This window comes from Grammomys surdaster, unplaced genomic scaffold, assembly GCF_004785775.1.
Source record: "Grammomys surdaster isolate TR1022 unplaced genomic scaffold, NIH_TR_1.0 269, whole genome shotgun sequence".
In the NCBI taxonomy this organism is placed as follows: Eukaryota; Metazoa; Chordata; class Mammalia; order Rodentia; family Muridae; genus Grammomys; species Grammomys surdaster.
This window is the reverse complement of record NW_021604710.1, coordinates 1,481,328-1,508,698: the sequence shown is the minus strand read 5'-3', so window position 1 is coordinate 1,508,698 and position 27,371 is coordinate 1,481,328. Positions and strand designations below refer to the sequence as shown.

General features: G+C 41.2%; 1 protein-coding gene across 3 annotated transcripts in view; it reads left to right on the top strand.

Annotated features, from left to right (window-relative positions):
• The first annotated feature begins 6,165 nt into the window (after positions 1-6,165).
• The window catches only part of Tcaf1 (TRPM8 channel associated factor 1), a 38,674-nt gene continuing 17,468 nt past the window's right edge, over positions 6,166-27,371 (top strand). For 2 of the 3 annotated variants that reach the window (XM_028776404.1, XM_028776406.1), the window contains exon 1: positions 23,271-23,368. The gene's annotated coding sequence lies outside the window, so the exon portion shown is untranslated. Of the gene's footprint in view, positions 6,261-23,270; positions 23,369-27,371 lie in introns of those variants that run through there. The other variant, XM_028776405.1, reaches the window with a different exon arrangement.

Here is a 27,371-nt window from a genome sequence, read left to right as displayed (position 1 = left end):
AGATATCTTTCAGAACAGGGTATCGGCTGGGTGAAGGTTCAGGGGACAGGTCATTATGACTCTGCCTATGATTCACTTGTCCTTATCTAAGTTGGTATTTTCTGCCAAGACTACCTATTTACAAGGTCTATGACTACTCAGGCTGGTAAATTTCCACAAAAGCTGCCTGACTACAATAGCTTATAGACATCTGTTTCAATGTTTTTCCACAGACACCCAAGACTTGGTGTTAGCATACATGTATGGCAGGCCTATGGCTGATTTTAGGCCTTCAGTGTGTAAGCAGGGATGCCCGTGACATCTCCTCCCTTCTCTAAGTATAGAAGGGCTGTGGCAATTCTAATCTTGCAAAGGCAGGGGTAGAGGCCTGACCTCCAGTAATTGAAGGGGACCTTGCAATGGCTCCTGTTCCCCTGTCGTTGTCCAGTGAGGCATGAGGGCCATACCCATCCTGATGTCTTTTTCCTGGAGAGGGGATACTTTTGACATCAACCCCTATGCAGTCAGGCTTGTCCCTCAGGGAACCCAGAGAGATATTTTTAACTTTTATTTATATTCCCTTGCAGTGCTTAGCCTCACAGCCTAAGCAAGAATTCAGATCGCCAAAGTCAGAGGGGTTTCTGGGTGGCCCCTCTCTGCTTGGTCTAGGGGCAGAAATCCCCTCTTTAAAGTTGGGTGGAGATGGGTTTTGGGAGCACCCTGGATAGAGTAACAACCTTATCTTGAGTCTTGTGGTCCTCCATAGCTAACTTATGATAATGTATCTGAATAGGTTTTGCTACCAAATTATTCATCTGTTGTTTCACAAAGTTAGTCAGCCTATTTAAGGCCAAGGGACCAGAAGAAATAAGCAAAAATAACCCTATTAATGGTCCCAAGATGGGAGGAATTAGGGTTGACAACCATGGAGAGGCTGAAAACCAATTCTTGTACCAGCACTCATCTTTCTCTTTTTGTCTCTGACTTTTCTCAGGGCCTTCTCTGACCTTTTTCATGCTCTCTTTAACCATCCCTGTCTTGTCTATGTAAAGGCAACATTCTTCTTTAAGGTCTGTACACAGTCAAGAGCTGTACACAGCCTTTTCTATTGTAATAGAGTAAATCAAGTCCAATAAGGATTGTTGCGACTTTTGGAGGTCTCTTCAGACAGTGGAAAGGAGGAAATTCTTCAGATTAGTGATGTCAATCTCTAGCTGTTTGATGTTCTTGTCAATGGCCCATCGAAGGTCTGAGTATTATAAATTCTGAGGTCAGCATCTGGATTAGGACAATCTTCTTTCATTACTCTCACAGAAACACATATAACTGTGCCCATCCAGATAACCAGTAAGTACATGTCCCAGTTAAACTGGTCTGTAGCGTTAACCATCATAGCAATCATACTGCAGAAAGAATCAAGCTGTCAAGCTATTGAAAGAACAAAGCGCAATGACTTCCTCATCAAATGCCACCAAGCGCCATTGCTACAAAGAGCTCTGAATGTGAGATGCTAGTGCCCTAAGACACATCTAATTACCACCTGCTCCCTTGTCCTAGGGTGCAATATTTGTCTGGTGACAGTCACTGGATCCCCAGTGTGAGGTGGAATCCCAATGAACAACTGTGTCTCCTAGTCTCAGAATTGAGGACCGTGGTGTGAGTCTATGCCACTTACTATTCCTAGTGTTAAAAGCCTAGGGAGTCCACAAGATGCCTCATCCTTAGCTTTCCTTTTGGAGACCTTCCAAGTGTTTTGCAATTCTGTGTCCCTTTCTCAACTCAAGTTGTCACAATGCTGGGATTGCCCTTTACCCACCAAGGGGGACATCATGCAGTGAACCATTAGAGATAGGATTACAAACCCAAATGCCTTCAAAGGTCAGACACTAATTTATATGGCTACCACAGTGAGAGCTGCCGGGGTCTGGTGTGTCTGTGGATCAGAATTGTGTGAGAAGAGCTGTGGAGATAGGTGTTTGCAGATTACCAACTGTTTCCAGCAGACCAGGGCTCCTTGCAGCTGAGCTGGTGCTCGCCTGCCAAGACAGATGCATTATTACCTTGCCAAAGCCTCCTTCTCTCAAAGGAGACAACCAACAGAATACATGCCTGCAGCCTTCTCCTCTCTCTCACACACACACAGAGGGTAAGGGACCATTTTTAATTTGGGTTGTCCCTCTGTGGACAAAGGAACTCCAGAATACAGGCATCAGAAAAGGTTTGTACAGATAGAAATAAAGGCTAACAATGAAACTTAGGCGCTTGTGTGTGTGTGTGTGTGTGTGTGTGTGTGTGTGTATCTGTGTCTGTGTCTGTGTCTGTGTGTGTTGATGTGTGGGTATAGGTGGAGGCCAAAGGCTAACATTTTCAGGACTCATGCATCTTAGCTTTGTTGTTGTTTTTTTGTTTCATTTTGGTTTTAGACAGTGGCCCAAAGCTCACCGAGTAGATTAGGCTGGTTGTCCATTAACGCATAGGGATTCATCTGTCCCTGTCTCCTCAGTGCTGGGATTACAAGCCTTGCCACTACACCCAGCTTTGTACTTGGACTCAAACTCAGCCCCTCATGCTTGTATAGCAAACAAACTGAACTAGGTCCTTTTCTCCCTAGCCTACAGCTCACTGAGCAGCCAACCCTCCCTCCAGTCTTTCTTCACCCCATTTTCAGCATCTTGGGTGATGCAGAGATACATTGTCACTGCAGGGACCTCTTCCCTGCTCAGTATGGAGAAAACAGAGGTTATACTGTCCTTCACCACTGAAGTCCTTGTCATAATCCATCCCCTCCCAGCTCCAGTACTTCTGTTCTTCTTATGAGTGTTACATGCTCTTTTCTAAGAAATGCTGGGCCCTGGAGAAAAAGGGGGGGTTAGGAATTCTAGAAGTCTTCTCTCACACATTATCACAGCGCATTGCAATTCTTAAAGCACCAGAATTTGAAGTAGTAATAAGTGGTACTTAGAGACGAAGGCAAGTGTTTTGTTGATATGATCTGCCCACTACTCATTCTGCCTGTGGAACTGCACTGTCTCAGGGAGGAAGCTGAACAATCCAGGGGGGAAAAGAGGACTAGTGGCATGAGAGACATGGCCTCAAAAAAAAGATCAAAGAAGAGAGGGCAGCTAGAATTGGGAAGGAACAGGACCAGGCTACCATCAGTCAGGTTACAACCAAAGTACACTGTGACAATGTTTGAGAAAGATCTTCTCAAATTCCCAGAGGATGTCAGAAATATGATAGGAGCCTGATGCTGGCTCCCCTCTTTTCTCTTTTTCTCCAGGGCCCAATCCTACTTGGCAAAGAACATGTAAGTAACAGTCAGAGGAAGAATGGGGCACACAGGGCCTGGGTGTGGATGGAGCTGTGACAAGAAACCCCAGAGAATGATTTGATGTTGAGGTAGGTACCAGCGAGCAGAAGGTCAGTGATGAAGGGACCCACATTGCAAAGAAGGTGTCCTAGTCACAGCAGAGTGAAGTCAATCAATGTGACAGTAGGACACAATCACCCATATCTGAAATTACCTGTCCCCTTTCAGGTTAAAACAGACATCTGCATGATCTTTGTCACGTGTACTGGTAAGGTCTTATTTTAACCCTGATAGAGATGAATATCACAGAACCAGACAAAAACATCCTAACATACCTTTTGTGAAAGACACATGATCCCCTAGAAACCATCTATCATCCTAGAGCTAGAGGATGCAATGTTACAGGACCAAGAAGTTGTAGTCCAGATGGAATTAGGCTTGCTAGTTATCTGACCCCAAGCTGAGAAGTCATTTGGATAGAACCAGTGGAATAGATACCAGGGTCCCCTAAGGAACTAAGGGTATCAGAAAGCTGAGAAGATGCCATAGCAGAAGTATATTGTGGAGTGATGAGCATCTCTACAGACAGGACAGGTCCCGGATCAGGGAAAGTCAGGTAAATTGAGGCATTCTCTGGAAACAGAAGAAGGGAAGAAAATGATTCTCCCTTTGATTTTCCAGAAAAAAAAAATGGTAGCTTTGCCCAGTGGGACCTGTGCCAGGCTTCGGATGTACAGAACTATAAGATGTTGGAAGGGTGTTGCTTAATTCCCCTCCTTGTCTGGTAATTTGTTTGTAGCAGCCACTATTAACTCATACACTTCCTAGTTTTTTTTTTTAATTTTTATTGGATATTTTATTTACATTTCCTATGTTGTCCCCTTACCCCATCCCCCACCCACCCAGGAACCCCCAATCCCCTCACCCTTCCTCCTTCTTCTCTGTGGATGTATCCTCTATCAACCCCCCCCACTCCCACCTCCCCACCCTCAAAATTCCCACCCCCTGGGGCATCCAGCCTTCATGCAGTCAAGGTTCTCTTCTTCCACCTATGCCCAGCAGGGCCCTCCACTCTTACATATTCAACTGAAGCGCTGGATCCCTCCCTAAGTGCTCCCAGTCTGGTGGTTTAGACCCTGGGAGCTGTGGTTGGTTGGTATTGTTGCTCTCCTCATGGTGCTGCAAATCCTTTCAGCTCTCCTTCAGTCTTCACTCTAACTCCTCTATTGAGAAAGCCATGATCAGTTCAATGGCTAGTTGTGAGCATCTGCCTCTGAGTATGTCAGACTCTTGAAGACCTCACACCAGTCAGAATGGCTAAGATTAAAAACTCAGATGATAGTAGATGCTGGCGAGGGTGTGGAGAAAGAGGAACACTCCTCTATTGTTGGTGGGACTGCAAGATGGTGCAACCACTTTGGAAATCAGTCTGGCGGTTCCTCAGAAAATTGGACATAGCACTACCTGAGGATCCAGCTATACCGCTCCTAGGCATATACCCAGAAAATGCTCAAACATATAACAAGGACAAATATGCTCAACTATGTTCATAGCAGCCTTATTTATAATAGCCAGGAGCTGGAAAGAACCCAGATGTCCTTCAACTGAGGAATGGATTCAAAAAATGTGGTATATTTACACAATGGAGTATTACTCAGCTATTAAAAACAATGAATTCGAGAGGTTCCTAGGTAAATGGATGGAACTAGAAATTATCATCCTGAGTGAGGTAAGCCAATCACAAAAGAACACACATGGTATTCACTCACTGATTATTGGATACTAGCCCAGAACTTTGAAATGCCCAAGATGCAACTCACAGGCCACATGAAGCCCATAAAGAAGGAAGACCAAGTGGGGGTGATTCGGTCCTTCTTAGAAGGAGCAACAAAATACTCAAGGGAGCAAATATGGAAACAAAGTGAGGGACAGAAACTGAAGGAGGGGCCGTCTCAAGACCACTTCCTAGTTTTTGAAAGAAAAGATGCAACAGCTTCAAACTCCAGATGTTTGTGACAGTGAGATGGCTCATCGGGCTCTTTCTGTCAAGTCTGACAATTTGAGTTTGATCTTCAGGATTTTCATTGTGCAAGGAAAGAACTGTGTCCTACAGGTGGACATTTGACCACCACACACAGGCTAAGGCTGTGGCATGGTGCACTCATGTGTTGAAAACGGTTACACAGGCACACATGTGAGTATGTACACACACGAACATACACATGCACACACACTCACACACAATAAATGATGGATGGGTAGACGGATGGATGTAATTGAGAGAAATTATGCAGCAAAACTTATTTTTTTGTAAATCCAAGATTTTCACTGGCTTACCTAACTTGTCATATAACATGATTTCTATTTTATAGCAATTCAGTGGTTGTGAAAGCATGAATCAGGAGCTGACGTGTTCACTCTTAGTCTTCCTCTTACATAAGATATAACAAAATGTGATCATATTCTCTTTTACCAAAACTTGACTTTTTCATTGAATTTAATGCAGGACCTATAGATTTAATTCTTCTCTTAATGTAATTGTGTATAATTTCCGACAAAGCTCTATTGTTTTATCAATGGTCTATTTGTTCAAAATGTTAAGCCTTATTTATTTAGTTAGTTAGTTCGTTATTTATTTATTTTACAAATTGGCCGGCTGCACGTCCAAAGACTTGAAACGTCATCTCCATCCCAGATACGGGGTTGCATCTTGGAACAGAAATTGACACAAAAGAGAGCCTCTGAGATCTGGGGGCAGAGAGCCGAGCACCGCCCATATCCCCGTGTGGCCAATCAGCTCTCGGGACGGCCCATTGCTCGCTCTCCTTCTCTGCTAGTGACTTTCCACGTCCCCCAGCCACTGGTCCACCGCCCATTCCCTTGCAGGCCCGAAGCTTCTTCCCCTTGAGAAGCCTCATCCGTTGCGGTTGTGCCTCTGAACCATCATCACTTCAGGAAAAAGCAAGGCAGAGTGAGTCGGGGTCAGCGACCGGGTCTGCACCAGGAGAGGCCTGCGATGACAAAGGCCACTACCAGAAGGGTGGGGTGGTTCGCGGGAAAGGGGGCGGGAGGTGGCGAGTGTCCTGGGGCTGCGTGGGGAACTGATGTGGGCACTCCGGGCGTGCCGAGGTGAGATCTTCCTCTCTGTCCCTTTCTGAGCTTTCCGCTGCTTTAGATACCTCCTTCAGTCTTCCTGCATTGTTATCCCTTCGCCAGCCCGGAACTCCCTCCCAGCCGTCCCCATTTCCTAGTTGAGTGGTATTTGTTCAGCTGGGAGCCTTTGGGATTTGATCAAAGGAACCACAGAGGTTCCGGAGGGAGGCTGCACACAGAATTCTTTAAGAGCCACACAGTCTCTGCTTAGCCTCCTGCTCCCGCCCCCACCCCCACCCCCACCCCCACCCCCCAGGTAAAAGTCCTCTCCTTGTCCTTTAAGTACGCAGAGGCCTAGAGTGCGTTTGCTCTGAGAGGTGGGTCCACGAGAGGATGTGGGCAGGGTGCTGCTGAAATGGGTGTGGGGCTTCTGGAGAACGCAGGTCTGCAATGCCTTTGGCCTGCAGCAGTAGGGCCTTAGATTATCCAGTTGGCAGTTCAACAGCCCCCCAGCAGGCCTCCTGGGTTGGTCCAACCTGAAATGAAGGACAAAATGGGAGAGGGGGGAGGGGAGGAAAGGATCTTGCCAATTAGGCAATCGTGGAAATGTGGAGGAAGAATACCTTAACGAGATGAACGAATGTCTCTGGTCTATAGGATGACCAGCCAACTGTCCATTTTCCGAAGGATTTGCGAACTGACTGCGTTTCAGCTCTTCACTTTGTTTTGCTTTGCTTTAAAGATTTAAGAATAAAAAGAATGTATATTATTCCAAAATGGTCTAATCTACAAGATAATGAAATAAATGCTTGACCGTCTCTTGGGTAAAAAAATAAGCCTTTAATAGCAGATTGGAGGGTCTCATTTCTGGCCTTCCCTGACTGAGCCTTGGCATCCTCCATTTTCCTTGTAACTACGCAGTTTTGCATAGTTCTGCGTTTGCGTGTTAAATATAGATGGGTTTCTTTATGCTTTTGTCATTTTTTTCATATCATGAATATTATCCCATATATTCTTATATTTTTAGGATTCGCCCTTGCTTATACTTCTTTTATTTTTATTTCTTATGTTTTAATACCCTATACTTATTCTACCATTGGGCACTTAGGCTTCTAGCATGGGGGAGTGTATTCATTTTGTTTGTGTGACAAATTATCCCAACATGTAACAGTATAAAATCAATAATAAACAACAACAAAGCCACTTCTAATATTTCTTTGCCACCTGCCAGTTTCTGTAGATATAGACTCTGGAGTCTCTGGAGGTCCTCACATGCTGGTAAAGGGGTATTGGCTCAGCCTGACTCAAGGCTCATAGGAGCTAACACAGGATTGCTGTAAACTTGGGATCCCCCTGGTTTTGGCCGGGCATGTATTTCTTTGTAGTGTGGGCCTCATTACAGAGGCTTGCTGTGACATAATTTCTTGCTCTCTCTACCGCAACTCCAGAGTGAGGGTTTGCCATGAGAAAGGCAAGAACCAGAGTATCTTTTGCTTCTCTAACTCAAAAATGGCATCTATTTTTGTCACTTGTGATTGACCCCACCCCCACCCCATGTATACACTCATGAGGTGAATTTCACATGGGCATGGACACCTGCAGACAAACATTTCAAAGACTGTTTACTATGGCAACCACATAGTGTCCTCTAACACCTATGACTATGTGTGCAAGCACTTCTTTAGAGTGTGCATCCAAGAGTAGAATAGATAGGTCATTGGATTTGTTAGGTCATTTCTAAGTTCTTCCTCAAGTGGCAAACTAGTTAGCACTCCCTCCAGTAAAGGATCAGAGATCTTGATCCTCCACAGACCTGTCACAACAAGTTACGATTTAAGTCTGGTGAGTATGTAGTAGTAGAATTCCAGTAGGAATTTACTTAGCATTTCCACACAACGAACAAGGCAGGCTGCCTTTTGTATATGCTGATCAAGTATTCGGCTTCCTGTCTCCATTTCTGATACCTGGTTTGTATGTATTCTCCTAGTAAGTTGTTTTTCTGTACCTAATTGACTCATTGGAGTCTTTTCTTTATACAATCCATGTCTCAATCAATATCTAAGTCACTGTATGTGCTACAAATGCCTGCTTCCAGACTGCTTCTGAGATTTTCTCTCTCTTTATCTCTCCAGGCCTCTCAGTGAAAGTTTTATGTTTAAGTTACTAGAAATTTCTTTTATCATTTGATAAGAATTGTATCTTCAAGGGAAAAAAAAAAGAATTGTGTCTTTAAGGGGCTCCAGAGATGGCTCAGTGGATAAAGACCCTTGCTGTGTGAATGAGAGGATCAAAGCTGGAATATCAAGCTCCCATGTACAAGTTGGGCTGGTATGGTAGCCACATGTAATACCAGTATAAAGAGAACAGGGATTTCCCCCCACACACACACCCCAAGGCAAAATTATTAGCTAGACTATCAGATTCTCAACCTAAAGTCCAGGGAAAGACACTGCCACAGTAAATAAAATGAAAACAATTTCATCAAATGTTTCAGTGGCTGTTGAAAGCTTTGTATAATTCATCGGGCTGAAAAGGTTCGGCTGTTCATGGTGCGCACTCCCCTTGCTGAAGATTAGCAATCAATTCTCAGCACTCACAGGTAGTGCACAACCCCCTGTAACCATCTTCCATCCACCTCTGGCCTCCACAGGTGGGAGCACACATACAAACACATACACACACACACACACACACACACACAGATACCACACACACAGAGGCAAACACAGAGGACACGATTGTATCCTTGGGGTTACAAAGTAACCTACTGTATTGTTCTCCAATGGATTCTAATGGCGCCCATGGTTTTGCATTTGGCATTCAGGCTTAATCCACATGAAAACTGATTGTTTTGTTGTTTATTCCATTCAGGTGATCACTTCTCCTCATCACTGGTCTGTATGAATCAAGTTCTCCATATGTGTATAATTTTTTTAGGCTCCCTCCTCCATTAATATACTTGTCTTCATATACTAATTTCTCATCAACCAAATTTGATAGAATTTGTCATTTTATTTACCAGTTACCTGCTTTCAAATTTGCCACACAGAAATAATATCATCTAAAAATTGTGACAACTTTGTTTCTCTCTTGATCTGTGTATCTTTAATCTTTAATTTCGTTTTCCTTTCTGCTTTGGCAAGGCCCATCTGTACACTGCTTAGAAAGGTTTTATTATGTAGACTTTAAAAATACCTTTTTACCATAGTTATCAGGTAAATTCTTTATTTGGTAAATTTGTTTGTCATAAATGAATGTTTCATCCATTGTTTCTGTGGCTATTGGGGGCATCATACAATTTATCGGACTAAGAGAAGGCTCAGTTGTTGCGAGTATATATGCCTCCTTAGCCAGGATTGGAGGTAGCTCACTACAGGTTGTAAGTCCGACTCCAGGGGAGCCAACACCTTTCACCTCCATGGGATTCTGCACTCACATGCACACACCCACACACATACACACAATACAAAATAAAATAAGCCTTTTAAAAACAGAAGGTATCATGTAATTCTTTCTCTTTAAATATGTTTTGGTGACAAGGCATAGCATTTAACTTCTAACAGTAAGCTAGCTGAAGTCTCTAGGATATCAGTGTATCTCTAGTGTGTATGCCATGGCATTTATTAATGGCACACGGAGACAAGCATTATTTACATTTATGTAAGCTAACATTGGCCTATACTTACCGCTTTCTGTACTGTTCTGATCTGCCATTGGTATCATCTCAAAATTGCACGGGTAATGTTTTTTTCTTTGGCTCTGTTATAGAAAATCTGCACAATATTGCAATTATCTAATCCTTGAATAGTAAGACCTTCTGGAATTGGAGTTCAGGGGATTTTAGGCTTGTTGGTTCAATTACTTCATTATAGTGAATGCTTTTCTTAAACTAGCTGTATGCTTTTATTTTTGTAAGTTAATTAGAATAAAACAATTTCACTATTTAAAAATACAATTATAGCACTACTTAGGTTTTCTTATGGAGTCAGTTTTGACAAATTGTGCATATGTATTCAATATTACTAAAATAAAATAAAATAAAATTCAGTAATACTAAAATAAAGTAGAATTCAGTTTTACTAAAAACAGGATTACTAAAATTCATTATTGGTTTATTATCATTCTCTATTGCAATGACCTTTCTTTAGTAAAGTATTCCCACTGTTGTTCCTATAATTTTGTGTACTTTATTGTCTCTTACACACACAGACACATAAAGACAAACTTTTTATCTCATTAGTTTTTACTTATATTTAAAGCCCTAAATTTGTGTACTTAGCTCATTAATTCTGAACTTTTCTTCCTAAGCTTTTAAAGTCTTGTTTCTGTCCCCATGTTTTTAGCTATATCCCATAACCATTTATGTGAACATTTTTATCATGCAGCTTTAAGGACTTACAGTTAACATCACGGTCTTGTTCACATTTTCTTTAGAAATGTGTCTCGTGTGTGCATGAAGTGTGTGCATGTTTATGTGAGAGTGCATATGTATATCTGCAGAGATCAGAGGTCAACTCTCTGGCCTTGTTTTTCAATATCTGTCTGTCTTGTTTCTTGTGACAAGGCCACTCACTGGGACTTGCAACTGACCAATTGGGCTATGTTGGCTGGTCAGTCAGCCGCACATACAAACATGCCTTTGTTTCCCAGGTGCTGGAATTATCAACACATGCCACTGTGCTCAGCTTTTTACTTTGATGATGCAGTTCAAACTCGAGCCGTTATGCTTTCATGGAAGAACTTTATCAACCAAGGCACCTCCTTAGCCCAGAAATGCATTTTTCAAATTCCAACTGGTCATAAAAAGGCATCTTTTATCCTTGTGTAGTAAATGCAGACAAATTCACATTATAGTCAAGTGGGATACCAATCCCTTTGAGTTATTAAAATTAGGATTGAAACCCAATTTTCTTTGAGTTTCGAAAGAATGTATAGTGTTTAATCATGTAACGTCATATATATACCTTTAAAATGCTACACATTCTAATCCTATGTATCCTCATCAAAATTTTTTCTGTCAGAATTATTGTGTACAGTGCCCTATGCTAAAATTTCTCATTATAAGGTACATTTGCCATTTCTTATTGTAGAACTACAAAAATTTGCTTTGTATAAGATATTTTATTAGTTAATTTTGGTGAATTGGATGCAGGAATCCTGGAAAACTATCAATCTTACTTTAAAAATCTAAATTTAAGCTTGGTATGGTGACACAGGTGGCAAAGGAAAGTCACTCTCTGATAAGTCAAGGCTGGTTTTGTCTACATAGAGAGTTCCAAGACCGTTAACACTACATACATACAAACAAAACAAAACAAAAAATAATCAAGATCAAATCAAGGTTTTTGTGCCTGGGGCTTGCCTTATTTGCCTTTCAAATACAGACTTGTTTATTTCTAATTAAAAATTAGGTATAAATTACATATGACAGAAGTTTACCCGGCTCAGCTGTACAGCTTAACAAATTTTATCTTTGGACATTAAAATTTTTTATTTATCTTTTCAGAATTTCATACATGTGTACTATGTACTTTGATCATAACTGGAGCATTCACCTCTCTCCAACTCCTTGATTTTCTGCATGTTCTCCTTCCAACTTCATGTGTCTGTTTATATCCACATACATGCACACACACATTATATATGCATATACATATGTGTGCATGTGTTGATGGGCTTTTCCTTTTGTTTTTTTCTGTCCACTTTAAAAGAAACAGTTATGAATCTATCTTTTTAATAGACATAAACCCTCATTCCTATTAAACATACATCTAGTTCATCTATGTAGATAGTGACAGTTTTTGCAAAATGACTATAGCAGTCTAGTGTCATAAGAAATGTAAGTCACAACAACTGCAGACCTTTCTCACCAGTAGATACTGTACCACTGTCACGGTTAGCCCTCTAGGATTGATAGAAGTATCTATTGCAGATTTAACATGCATTAAATGATGACTCGTTACATTAAACAGTTTTTTTTTTCTTGGCCATTTAGGTGTCCTATTTTATAGTCTTCAGGTGTTTTGTTCATTTGGGGTAAGACATGGTTTTGTCTTATTCTGCAGGTACATATGGATTTTTCATTGTATTAATGAATTTGACGTATCTTCTTCCTTTTGCTTGCCTTTTCACTTTGATAAAATTCCAATAAAAGTAACTTTCACTTTACTTAATTTTAATTTTATTTTTTAAAAAATAACATTTTCCAAGACAAAGTCTCACTTTGTAGCCCAGGCTGGCCCCAGATTCACAGCAACGTTGCTTTTCAGTCTTCCAAGTACTGGTCTTACTGGTGTGAGCCATAACACCCATCTAATAACCTTTAACTTTTATAGTTAAAGCTAAACCCTTGGAATTAGTGCTGGAGTCCTGTTTAAGAAAACTCTGTCTACTTAGTTCCCTAGATCTGTCCTGTGCTTAGTTGCTTCCTTACTGTATCTCACTGTGTGTTCATTCATCCACGAGAGGGAACTTTAGGCTCTTTCTCTTCCTACAGGGAAACTAATCATAGGTGTTCCGCATTTATGGCATTATCTGACTTACACTGCCACCTGACATCTCCGCATCCTTGTCAGTTTGAGTTCTAACAAGTGAGATTTGGAGGGAAGCAAATGTCCCTAACACTGGGATTGGAGTCTACTAAATTGAGCACTGTTTTCTCTTTGTGCTTGTGTTTATTTTTTGCTTCCATTGGAATCAAATATTTTATAGTGTTTTCCCTCTGTTATTTGTGTGGATGTATAGGTGTGTGTTTTATGAGTACAGCACACGTGGGTTAGGGGAGCACACTTACATAGGCACAGAGACTAAAGAAAGAAAATGTGTGTCTTACTGTACCACTCTTCATCTTATTCTCTGGAGAGACAGTAACTCACTGAGCGTAGGACTTACTATTTCTGCTACACTGTCTGGTCAAGAAAGTCAGGGGATCTTCCTGTCTTCACCTCACAGCACTGGGGTTATAAGTATGTGTTCTGCCAATCCCCCCATCTCAGATATTTCAGTGAGTGCTACGGATTGAATTCAGTTCATCATTATTGGAGACCAAGTACTCTTACACCCAACCATCTCCCAGTCCCTACATTATTTACGAATAATATAATTTTTACCAGTTTTAATAGTAATTATACATATTACAGCTTGCCACAGTCTTTATAACTGCAAATGATTACTTTTACTTACTTTAAAACAAAAATCTTAAGTTCATTTTCATGAATCTAGTCAGTTAGAAGTGTTAGTCATATATTTGATTTTGCTTTATACCCTACCACAAGATGTGATTTTTGTTTTTAAAAACCTGATACTTGTATACATCTGTACATAGTTTATTCTTTACACCACACTGTTTCTTCTCACAGTATGCTTTGTCTTTCTGGGAAAGTTCCACTTAATCCTGAAGAGCTCCTTTGAGTAGCTCTTGTAATGTATTCTGCTGTTTGCAAATTTGCTTAGACTACAGTTATCTAAAATTGTCTTTATTTTGCCTTTAATTTTCAGAGATGCTTTTTGCATAGAATTATAGGCTGGCAGATTTTATAGTTTCTTTCTTTCAACTGTATTGTTCTGTTCTGTTCTTGTTTCCATCATTTCTTTTGAAAGCCAACTGTATTTCTGTTCCTTTGAGAAGAAAGTGTTCTTACCTCTGGCTGGTCTTCAGATCTCCTCTGTAAATTTGGTTTTCAGCAGCTGACTGTGCAAAAGTGTGGATTTATTTCTCTCTATTTATTCTGCTCAGGGAATATAGAACTCTTTGTATTTTAATGTTTTTCATCTGTCTTGGGTAATTCTCAGGCATTAATTATGAACATATTGCTTCCCTTCCCCTTCTCCTTCCCTTCCCTTCTCTTCCTTTTTCTCCTCTCCCCTCCCCTCCCCTTCCCTCCCCTTCCCTCCCCTTCCCTCCCCTCCCCTCCCCTTCTCTTCCCTTTCCCATAGAAAACTAATTGTATGCATTTGTAGCTTTTTGCCATGCCTCATGTTCAGCTCTTTCTTAGATTTGTTTTTAATATATGTATGCCTGTATGTTTGCACATGTGGGTGTGGCGCATGCAGAAACCAGAGGAAGGGGTCAAATACCCTGGAGCCATGTGGCGGTGAGCCACCTTGCTGGGACTAAACTCTTGCCCTCCGTAATAGTAATATCAGCTCTTAATTGTAGAGCCGTCTCCTACTACTAGAACAACTCTAAAATCTATTTCTCTTATCTGTTGGGTTTTTGTTTTTTGTTTTGTCTGTTTGTTTTTGGGTTGTTGTTGTTGTTGTTGTTTTGGTCTAGGCAGCATTTCCTACTTCTTCACTTCCTCCAACTTTTTACTGAGATTAAAATCCTGTTGATGAATTACAGTGATGAAGCAGCAACAAAAAAAAAAAATTATGGTTGGAAGGGGTCACTACAACAGGTGGTGCTGTATTAAAGGGTCACAGCCTTAGAAAGGTAGAGAACTACTTGGTCTAGAAGAAAACTTTCAAATGGTTTTTGTTGTTATTATTACTGGCTCACCTCAGATTTGACTTTGCTCTGAAAACCTAATCTTTACAGGTAACATATGATCCTTCCTAATAAATTATGACTTTTCTTATGTGTCAAGTGCATGCACAACTTGTGTACAAAAATCTTCTTGTTGTAGCTTAATGTCTGCTACTGTGTTTCAGCTACAGAAATGAATGACATTTGGGTAAGATTTATTGGCGTCTTTGCCTATATCATAGGAAATCTACATGTAGAATTTTTTTCTTTTCTTTTTTTTTCATTCTCTGAGGTTCTATTTCTGAGGCCTCCCTTTGAGCTCCATTTGGTTTGCTAATCTTGAACTAACAGGGCTGATAGAAGCCTGGGTTATTTAGCACTGTGGGTGGAAAAGTATTCAAATGGGGAAAGATAGGAAAGGTGGAGTCCTGTGCTTTCTGTCCCTGGAAGCCTCCATCAAGGGCCTTGAGTTGTTTATTCTTTGGAAGAGGCTTTCTACATTTCCCAATTTTTGTTTGTTTGTGCTGTCTTCCGTGGATCTTACCCCAAGCACTCTCAAGACTGGCAAAGCTGATCTCTCACCATTGTGTGTTACATCTTGATTCGTTTATCTCTCATTTTTTTTGTCTTCCTTTCTTCAGATTCATTCTTTAGAATTTCCTTTAATCAGATCTGATAAATTCTCAGAATTTGTTGACCCGAAAAAAAATGTTTAAGAGATAGTATGCTCACTGTATATTCCAGATTACCTAATGCTGGAGTATGAATAGAAATGGGCCCATATACTTATAAGGAGAGGCATAATTGGAGGTGTGGCCTTGTTGGAGGAAGGGTGTCACTGGGAGTGGGCGGTGCAGTTTCCAAAGCTCAAGCCAAGCCCACTGTCACTCTCTCTTCTTGCTGCCTACCAATCCAGATGTAGAACTCTCAGTTATCTCTCTAGAAACATGTCTGCCTTCATGCCACCATGCTTCCCACCATGACAATAATGGACTAAACCTCTGAACTGTAAGCCAGTCTCAGTTAAATATTTTCCTTTATAAGAGTTGTGGTGGTCATGGTGCCTCTTCACAGCAATAGAAGTCCTAACTGATATACCTGAGGTTTTTTGTTTGTTTGTTTGTTTGTTTTATTTTGTTTATGTTGAAATATCATCATATTATCTTCTTATTTCTGAGAAAGCTGTGTGATGTGTAACCATCAGCTGTGTTTCAATAATCCCCACTCTTTACCCACTGGAATTACTCTTACTCTCCCACCACTATAGTGGTTGGTTCTTGATGCTTTTGGGTTCACTATGGTATACATTTGTAAAAAACATCTACCTTGTTTGAATGTGTTAGGTTTCCTACATCTGAGAACTCGGTTTTTCAAGAACTCTGGAAAATTGATGGTAATCACTTCTGTGATAAGTAACTTTGGTATAAATTTCTCTAATATTTATTTAGAGGTCAGACCAAACATGTTAAATTTTCTTCCTGTGCCTTCCATATATTTTTTCTTTTTGTATTTTCTGTATTCTTTTGCTTTACTCTAAGTCCAGTTTACTAATTTTTACTTCATTTTCCTCTGTTCTGGATCCAGTGCAGAAATTTACATTTAATTTTGTTTATTCTTCCATTTAATACATTCAACATTTCTTATTTTGAATTTTATTTTAACTATCCCATTCTTTCATTTCTGATTCTGTTTGATATCTTATAATTATAGCTATCTAATGCTCATATTTGTTTTGAAATTTCTTTGTTTTCAGTCTGTTAAATGTTATTTTATGTTCTATGCCTAATATTTCTCCAAGTTCTAACTGTTTCTGATAGCCTGTTTGCAATGTTTTCTTTTCATGGTCCTTTGCTTCCTAGAATGTATACAACTATTATTATGAATCCCCTTTTTGTGTGGAATTTTTTTTCTCTGTGGCAATTCTTTGTAGACATTGAAGTTAACTTTCTACAGAAACAATCTGTATTAGTTTCTACATCCGTGAAATATTACCAAGCTGGACTATTCAAAGTTATTTTATTTTTTTAGAGTTCTTGTAAAAGTAGCCATCATTCAGATTCCAAATCTATATGAGTAACTGTTTCGTGGTTAGTATGAGTCTCAAAGGCTTTTCCCACTCCTCCAGGAAAGCTAAGATAGGCAAGTTACATTAGTTTCTTCTTTGATGGGCAAATTATTTCATATTAAACTTAGCTTATAGAAGTAGTCCTCTAGTGAGTGAGCCTTCAGTCACACCCTTTACAAATGGGAGGTAGCTCACACCATCCTAGCCTGGTGATACCATGAAGTCATTCTTCATTTATTGCCCAAGGTTTTTCAAGAACATCATGTGAAAGCTAGCTCCTATGCTTGCTTCTCCCAGTGTGCCCTAGTTTTAGGTTATGTTGGCTTTGTATATTCCTTACTTTCTTATCATAATGACACATTTATATTTTGTATTTATAATCTTTTATTGTTTATTTAACATGGGGTATATAATCAAATATAATCTTAGAACTAAAATAAAAAGAGCTCCCTTAGTCTCTTATTAGCATAACACTTGCAAGAAAATTTATACATCTGTGACACATAAATGTTTATGTAGCTTTATGAATTTTTAAAAGTTCAACACATCCTTGGTTCCATAATTAAAATGTTTAAAAATATCATATAAAACAATACAAACAAAAAAATTTAAAAATAAGCCACAGCACATTTTGGGCCATTCACTGTCTTATCTAAAGATGAACATTATTCTATTATTCTAAACTTTATTCTTAAAGTTGGCTATCTTTTTTTAAATATATTGGACTTTTTTTAATGTGTTAGACTTGCCTCTGACAAATACTCAATAGAGAGCAACAATTAAAAAGAGGAATGGCTTGTTTGGGCTGGTGAATTTCATGTTTTCAGTCCATGGTAGATTCACTACTTTGCTGCGGGCTGAGACAGGATGAGAGGCCACGGTGACAAAGCAGACTGGGGAAAACTTACTCATGACATCTTAACCAGGAAGCAAAGAAGAGTAGAAAGAAAAAGGTCTGACACAAGGTATGGCTGACCACAAAGGTCCTCATCCAGTGACCCACCTCTTTTAACTAGGCCCTGCTTCTTAATAGCCCATTCAGTTTGAGTCTGAGGTGAGCACCTTTATGATCTAAGCACCAGTTGTCATCCATGAACTGGGAGTCAAGCCTTCAACTAATGAGCCTTTTGGGGTGGGCACTTCATATGTAAACACTGTAATGTAAATATACTCCTATATTTATTCTTGGGAAGTGACATCATGACCAAGACAACTCTTAGAGAAAAGCTGTTTCCAGTGACACGCTTCTTCCAATAAGACCGTATTTACACTAACACAGCCGCACCTTCTAATCCTTCTCAAACAGTTCCACTCCCTGGTTACCAAACATTCAAATATATGAGCCTATGGGGTCATTATCATTCAGACCATCACACTTCTACAGCTAGTAATCTTTCCTTTTTTCTCCTTTCATGTTACTGCATTTGGTGACATTCAGCCATATTGGACTCATCATTGTTACAGGACAATATTCAATATACAAATACACAATAATTTATATGAACACTATCGTTGATAGTATTCAGGTAATAGCTGAATGGCACAGTGCATGAGAAAGCAGGAAAAGAAGAACTGAGTATCTTTCAGTTCTACAGTATTATAGATTCATCTCAGTGTATGGTTTTTATATAAATGTGTGTTTGCAGTTCTTTTGGGTAAAGACCTAAGTGTTAATAGCAAGTGATAGCATTTTTCCATGTCAAAGTAGGAACATAAAATTTTCAATGAAAAAAAAAAACCATATTGAGAGGATTCATCAGTGCAAGAATTGAGCTAATACTTTGAAAGAATATTTTGTAGTTTGAATTGTTTATCCACTCACATATGGCGGAGTGCATAGACTTAATTGTCTCCAGAGTTATTTCAACACTTTCAGAATTTTGTGGCAGTGTCCCTTACTCAGGGCTACAGAGGGCAAAACCCTTAAGCAAAACAAGGAAACTCGGGAAGTAAGAAAGGGTATATAAAACTTAACATTGATTTAGTAGGTATGGACTCTGTGACGGAGGAAGAGAGAAGAACCAGCTTGTGTATAAAGAAAGTATTGAGGGGCCAGAAAGACGGCTCAATAGTTAAAAGTGTGTGCTGCTCTTCCAGAGGATCTCTGTTTAGTTCTCAGCACCCACAATGGACAGCTGACAACCACCTCTAACTCCTGCTCTCAGGAGGGGTCCTCATGCCCTCTCCTGTCTTCCACAGGTACTCAACTATCTACATGCATACACATGTGCACACGCATACCCAATCAATATTAAAATGAAAAATGTTTTAGAAGGCATTTGGAGATATGTGAAGAGCTCGAAAGGCTTAAGTGGGTAAAATCAAATGAAAAGAAGAGAAAGTGCATGGTGAAGAAAACTTGCACTATCTTCTACATCTGGCAACTGTTAGTTTTGCTTAGAAATGATTCTATACACTTCCTTCCTCACCTACAGCCATTTGTCTTCTCTGTCAATCCAAACCATGTGCATCAGCTACTTTTCTGTTGCTATTATAAAAAACACTGACAAAAGTAGCTTAAGGAAGGTTTTGTTTTGTTTTGGTTTTGATTTGTTTTGTGTTTTGTGCACAGTTTGAGATTGCTTATGGTGGGGAAGTCACAGTGGTAGCTCCTTGTGATGCCTCCGAAGCCAGCAAGCAGAAAATATTTGTGCTCAGCTGACTTCTTTTTATATAGTCCTGGATCCTGCCCTAGGGAATGGAGCCTCCCATAATAGGAGAGCCTTCCCACCCCAGTTAACCTCATCAAGAGTATTCCCTACAGGCATTCCTAGAGGCCTGTCAGGTGATTCTACTCTCATCAAGTTGAGAGTTGATATCAACTATCACTGTGAAATACTAGCATATGACCTAGATAAAGTGAGAAATTGAAAGAAAAATAAAGCACGGTTGTTAACTTATACTTCCTCCAGATTGGGGAGTTGTTATAAACTCTTAAGTAAAACACTTTTGAAGTCTTTAACCACTGAATCTGCTTTCCTGTAAATATGCAATCTGGTAACTGCCTCTTCTACCTGGTACCAAGGGCACAGAGGCAGAGAACTTAGAGGATGGGAGACTGGAGAATGTGTAGGAGCAGCACAGACCTCCTTCAGCTTTTGGTGCCTAAGTGCCTTTCCCCCAGGGTTCTGCCCTTGAGAACACATGCTACAGAGACAAGGTTCAAGCAGGGCATGGCACAAAGCCATGTCATGACTATAAGGCTGAGTGTTTTAAAAGAGTTAGGACTAGAAACAAAATTCAAAAAACTATATGGTACAAGCTTCACAAAGTCGGTACCAGCAGTTTTACCAGGAGTCTAAAATCAACACTAGGAGGGCAGAAGCAAGTCAAGGCTAGCCTAGGCTACACAGTGAGAGTTAATCTTTAAAGTCAGTCATTGTTTATATTATTTATTTCCTGATGCACTCCCAGAATAAGCTCCTAGCCTGGGGTCTTAACTAGAGTCAGAAACTGACACTAAAAAGGTCCTGGGCAATTTAATTTAGTTTTTAATTGATTAGGTTTATTTGTTTCTATTTTTAAATAATATAATTCTTGAAATGTTAATGAAGTACATTAAAAATGAATATTTAAAGTAATAATTACACAGTTATACCAGACATGGTAATACATGACTGTAATCCCAGTACTTTAGAGGCTGAGGTGTGAGGCTCAAGAGTTGGAAGCCAGCCAAGACTATTTTAGCAGTACTAATGGGGGAGGGAGGTGTCAAAACTTATAAGTAATTCACTTTCTTGTCCGAAGTAACTAATTCTAATACTTTGATACATAGTTTCTATATAATCTTTATGTTTCTAGTATAAAATTAAAACTATTTAACTATATTAGATGTTTTTAAAATAATATTTAATAATGTAGGTGATGGTATGCATATAATAATATGATCTCGTAAGGGAGAGAAAGGGAGACAAGAGAAGTAATAAAAGAGTGATTGAAAATAAAAAGGAAGAGAGAGAAGGGCGAAGAAAGGAGGGAAGGTAGAAACGGGTGGGAAGAGAAACACGTGTACTCCAGAAGGCTCCTAAATACTGGTCAATATATAGAGATACAATTCATGCTTGGAAACAATTGTGTATTGTTTAACATGAAGACTAGTTGCAGCTGGACAAGGAGGCATAGTCTAACAACACTAGGAGGGCAGAAACAAGTCAAAGCTAGCCTAGGCTACATAGGGAGAGTTAATCTTTAAAATCAGTCATTGTTTATATTGTTTTTACAGCTGCACTCCCAGGATAAACTCCTAGCCTGGGGTCTTAACTAGAGTCAAAAACTGACACTAAGAAGGTCCTGGGCAAACCGGAGTGACTGGTGGAGCTCCGCCCTCAGCCCGAAGTGGCCAATTGGCTCTCGGGACCAGCCCTCTCCTACATCTTCTCTGCAGCCCATCTCCCACCACCCACCATTTCCCTAGGCCATCTGTTCTACTTCCTGGTCACACCTCTGCAGTATGGACGCCCTTTCATTGGGGTGGGGCTAGTGGCCCGGATGCGGGAATTGCTGGACCCATGGTGAATCTTCCAAGGATGGTTTCTAGAGCCATAGTATGGCCCGGCACAGGATCCAGGTTAAGGGCTTCTGGGGTCTGCCACAGCCTGGGTGGAAGACTGAAGTTTACTAAGTCCTGGGGGAGCCTGGAATGCTAACCCAGCTGGGAGCTCTGGCCTCAGGGCTTGTTGAGTCCAGGAAGCTAGTTTCTGTCAACAGAGAGTTCTTGTGCTTTTCCCACATCTGCGGTTACTACCTCTCCCGCTCTTTTTCAGTGTGTTGATTTTTCCCCTCTCAAGCTTAATTAACAAAAATCTGATAATTTCTGCCCTTAGACATTTTTTCATTAGAAAATATTTAAAAGTGACATAAGGAAAAAGTAGTTCTTCAGATGCTGACATTTTGTCACCTTCGTATTCCCCACCCAACACCCCACGACCTTTTCCTGAAACCTAGCCTCATAGCCCAGTCCTTGGAGGCAAATTGGCTGTACCCTTCCCATATAATTTTTACCTTTTGTGTGTATTTTTACATATGCAGCATGTGTTTTAGTTCTGACCTCTGCCAACTGCCCCTAAACTCATTAAGAGGTTTTATTGTCAATCCTGACATCTCAGATCAGGATGGGACTTCATGAGCATGTCAACAGCCTCCTCTTTTAGCTGGGAAGCCTGGGACCTGGACCCAAAAAAAAGGTTATACTTGCTATCTCTTGAACGGTCTTTATCTGGTGGGACCTGAACTCTGCTTATTTGATTTTGTTCGAGCTGGTCCCTCTACTAAACCCCACCACTGAGCTCATCTGCCTCAGGATCTTTGTGTGGCATTCATATTATTTATTTTGAAGAAATGCTATTAAAAAGAGATGAGGGAAGGAAGTGTGCATCACAACCCTACTTGGATTCAAAGGCAGGCACACACACACACCACACACACACACACACACACACACACACACACACCACTGAATCTTGGGCTGTCTGAATGTTTATTTTGTCAGATAACCACACAGCTTTATTTATGTCTGGTATTCACTTAAGAACAAATATCAGCCCATCCGTTTAAGTTTTTCTATCTGTGCTATAGGTGTTTATTTATGGTCCCCCATCTCCCAGGACATAAAAGAGGTATAGGTTGAGTGTCTTAAAACCACACAGCTGAAAACGTGCGTCACTTTTGACTTGAATCAGTCCCACTGATTCTCCTCCGAATTTTAGTTGCTGGACCTGGCAGCATAACAGATGGAGTCACAACACAGATAGGACCTTAAGGAGAGGTTACCTGCTTGTCAGGGAGGAAAGACTTCCGGAACAATGCACTTCAGCTGTCTATTGTTCTTTTGAAATTTATTTTGAATTTACCAAAGTCACACACCTAACAGTGAGATCAGTGAGGTTGTATGCAGTGCCTTCCCAGATTAAACAGTATGGATAATTAGAAAGGTCTCTTTCCTTTCTCATCTCCCCCTCCCCAAAATCGAAAGCATGTTCAACAATCCCTGCAATTCCTGTGTTTCCCTGTGCAATATACCAAGGTCCATCCATCCTAAACTTTACAGGGATGTAAGTTCTGTGTAAGCATAGAATGTAATAAGTCGCAGAATGTACATGCCTCGTTTTTTTCATCCTTTACCTTACTTGTAAATAGAAAAGTTTTAATAAAGATGACCATCCACACCGCTAGGACGAGACCTCCTCTAGGTGTCTCTAATCAATGCCTAGTCGCTTGAGCCAGCTACACAAAGAAGAGCCATCTCTTGCCAAGCGCCGCCCCTCGAGCTCCTACTCCAGCCGGGAGGAAGTGGGGAGGAGACTGGCTGGGAACCCCTCCTCTCCTCCGGCTCGGATCTCCTCCCCGTTAAGCTCCAGGCTTTCGGCTGCTGCTCGGAGGCGCCTTGGTGCTCTGCCGAGAATCCTTCTGGTGCGCTCCTAGAAGCTCCAAGACAGCTGCCTGGTGTGATCGCAGGGTGAGTGGCCCGCAGGAACAGCCATGGGCAAGGGAGCCTGTGACCAGGGCTGTGTCCGGGGTTGGAGGCAGGTGGGGCGAGCAGCCAGTTCTACTCGGGGGACGCTGGAGACCTGTGAGAGGGACCTAGGCGCTGCGGGCCTGGGTGTGTCCAGATCTGGGCAGAGGCTTCCTAGGGCTTCCTGTCTACCTTCTCTCGGTCAATTTGTTCTGCTTGGTGCCTGAGCCTCCCACTCACACCCCCGACCAAGCGTTCTTACTGCTGCTGGCGTCGGTCTGACAGTGACGTCTGTGTGCTACCGCTTTGTGTGGGCGAGTTCCAGCCAGGCCCCACCAGCGGTGGCCACATCTAATCTAATGAGCGCCTTCAGAGGAGGGGGCTGGGCGTACTTGTCACACAGGTAGCTGGTGATAGAGCACCATTCCATACTAAGGTTTATTGAACCTGACAAACAGGGTCACTGGAACCCAGATCGCTAGCCCACTGGGCATTGTTCACAGGGGTCTGGGGTGTGGGTGTGTTTTGAGAGGGCAGTCCTGGTCCAGAGGCCTAGAGAATCCGCAGCCTGAGATTTTCCACTTGGCTGCCCTCCTCCTCTGTTAGCCGAACCTCCCTCCTCCTGCGCTCGCAGACCCTGACGTCACTCACATGCTCTACAGACTGGCCATTAGAGGGAAAGGAAAGAGGAGAGAGGGCCTTCGCCAGGCTCCTGCGTCGTTGTGACTGCCCCCGGTGTGGAAAGACCTTTATCACACATTGTGTTTGTCAGAACCCCTCTGGGGCAAGCGGACTCACAGCTAGGTGGAGGCAGCACCTGACTGTCTTATGACAAAGGGCGGGTCTCGTCACTCCTGGGTCAGAATCCTCAATTCCCTTGTCCTTAGTTACCCAGTGGGAAAAGCGAACAAATATGGGAGCGAACAAAAAAGTAGAAAAATGAAGAAGCTAGAGGTTGCCACCCCTGGGATGCAGGAAGGAGTGTGGTAAAGAGAATATGAAACAGTAAAAGCCAAGTTTTTGATCTTACTCCTGTAGAGGATAAGGAGGGTCGAAAGGTGGGATCCAATACTTTCTTGGGAGTGGTGATGTTGTTGATCTTATCAAGTACATGGAAGTTTAACTTTTTAACTGTGTTATTATCATTTTATTGTCTATTCCCCCACATGCATTAAACATTCTTTCATGTGTGTGAATGGAACGATTTCTTATGTTCAAATTAATAAGGATGTAGAGAAAAGTGTCCCAGGATGGAGTGCAAAAGAAAGAACTGAGTCGATTGGAGTACTGCTTTAGTAGAATGTGATGGACATTGTGGGAAAAAATTCGATATATAAAGGAAAAGAGAAGTTTCTTAGAGCAAAAAGGACATGGAAAAGAGAAGACACAGAGAATTGTGTTTCTGACAAGGTCAGGCTAGCTATTACTGGAAGTATCCCCTGGTGTACCCATATCTTCACAGTGCCTTTCAGTCAGACATCCATGAAATACATCTAGGGAATAAAGTGCATTCTCTGATCTCATACATGTAAGTCTGTGTTTCGAGGTCTGGAATGCAGGCTGTGAAGGACCCTTCTCCCAAGATGGCCCCACCTCCCCTTCCATAAATCCTTCACAGGAAAAGCCATGTTTAAGTCTACAGAACTGCTTTGTGGTGGGATTAGAGTGCCTGCTTTCACCCCATTCTACAGGCTGCGCCTGAGATACTCTTTCCCCTGAAAGAGAATGTGACAAGTTCAAAGGGGGCTACAGTTAACACCAACGAAAGAGGATAACAACCGTGGGGATACAATTTAAAGGATGAAAATTCATATGAAGACAAACTATTTACCTCTTCCTTTCCTAATGTGATGAGGCTGCTATGTACACCTGTGGCTTCCACAGAGCTTTTATGAATAAAACAAACAAACAAAAACCCCTGGAACTTAGCAAATACTAATATATTTGACATTGCCCAAGGACCATACTCTTAGGTAGAGCAATTGCTCAGTGGTTGAGAGTATTTTGGTTTGTTTCTCAGCACACACATAGTGACTGAAAACCACCTGTAACTCCAGTTCTGGAGAGTCTAACTCCTTCCAACCTCTATTAGCTCCTGCAGGCACATGATCAACACACATACTACTCAGAAACATGTTGTCCTAGTTACAGTTACTGTTGCTATGATGAAGCAACATGACCGATAGCAAGTTGGGGAGGAAAGGATTTATTTGGCTTATACTTTTACCTCATAGACCGTCACTGAAGGAAGCCATGACAGAGACTCAAGCAGGGCTGGAACCTAAAGGCAGAAGCTGATGCAGAGGCCATGGAACGGTGCTGCTTACTGGCTTGCTCCCGATGGCTTGCTCACCTAGTTTTCTTATAGAACCAAGACCATTCTACCAGGAAAGGCACCACCCACAACAGCTGGGCCTTCCCCTATCAACGACTAATTAAGAAAATGCCCTGACAGCTGGATCTTATGGAGGCATTTTCTCAATTGAGTTTCCCTCCATTCAGACTAGCTTGTGTCAAGTTGACATAAAACTGGATAGCACATATATACATGCACATAAAACAAACAAACATTTTTAAAAGGACTCTACTTTGGTTCTGCATTTCCTGTATTGGGATCCTAGAGTCATCACTTATCTGTCTATGTGATATTAAACAAGTGACCAATTCCCTGACCACTGAAAAGGACTGAGGTTTTCTTCTCCAGAAAATTATACAATAGAAATGGTGATGAGATATACCCTGTAAGTTTGTCAGAATTTAATAAATAAGGTGTTACAATATGAGAAACTTGATAAGGAGTGACTGTCATTTCTACAGTTGCTACACTGTTATCATTGCCTTAACCACATAAAATATGTTCAAAATTTACACAGTGGCTCGAAATTCTCACTGAAAGTATTACCTAGCTCATTCTAAAGAGATATCAAATAGATTTATCTCACGAACACAGAGCCTAGTTAAGAGAATGACCAATGAGGTAGACATATGAATATGAATAATATTCTCTGACTGCATGTTTACCCATAATGTGGAAAGCATTAGCCAATACACAAGAGTCTGATGGGCAGCTCTTAAAGGAATGTGTATTAGTGTGAGGACATATGCAATGGGAATGTTGTATGGTGTACAATGGAGAATTTAGGAAGATTATGGAAAATGTGTGATTGAATTTCAGATCCTGAACCCTTATACATAACAATGATCCTAGGAAACTCCCTTGTCTTTGATCTATGTCCACTCTTGGGTTTCACTTACCGGTGTCCATTTGTAGTTTTGTAGGGCATTCAGCATCCATGGACCCATATCTTTATTACAAGGAAGTATGGGTGGGTCAGCCAGTTATCTTCTCATTTTCCTTCATCTTCCCCATCATCTCTACTCTTGTCTCCTCTTAGTTCACCATTTGATTTATCTTAATTGTATTTCCCATTGCCTGACTCATGGCACTGATTAATTTTTCATAGAAAATGTCTCGAATTTTCTCCTCTGTGTACATCTTCACCTAGAACAGTAGTTTCCCTAGACAGAAAAGTAGCAGTGGGGATGTGAGAGGAAGACAGAAAAAGAGTTGGAAGAGGAAACAGAGCCTGTCCTGGGTAGTAGTTTCAGGGAGGACAGGAGGAGACAGGAATCAGGTTTAAACTTGCTGGAGCTGCCACTCTGCCATGGGGAAGGTCAGACTGGGAGAAAGGAGTCAGGTTTTCTCCAGTGGATACAGGTGAAGAAGCTCTGTGGATTTCTCTTCAAGGACAAGATATTATTAGAGTACTTTCAGAATAATAAATCTAGAAACTGCCTGGAGAGACTTGGACACCAGATTCCTTCGGTCTAGACATGAATTACTAAAGAACCAAACTGATTCATCACAGTGTGCTGACAGATGGACACTGAGGTCATTGACAGGTCTTGTGATGGAAATGGGAAGAAGAGGAAGAGTGGACATTACTATGACTCTGTACAATGTGCTAGCCAGGTTATTTGTAGACATCGGTAGACATCGGTAGAC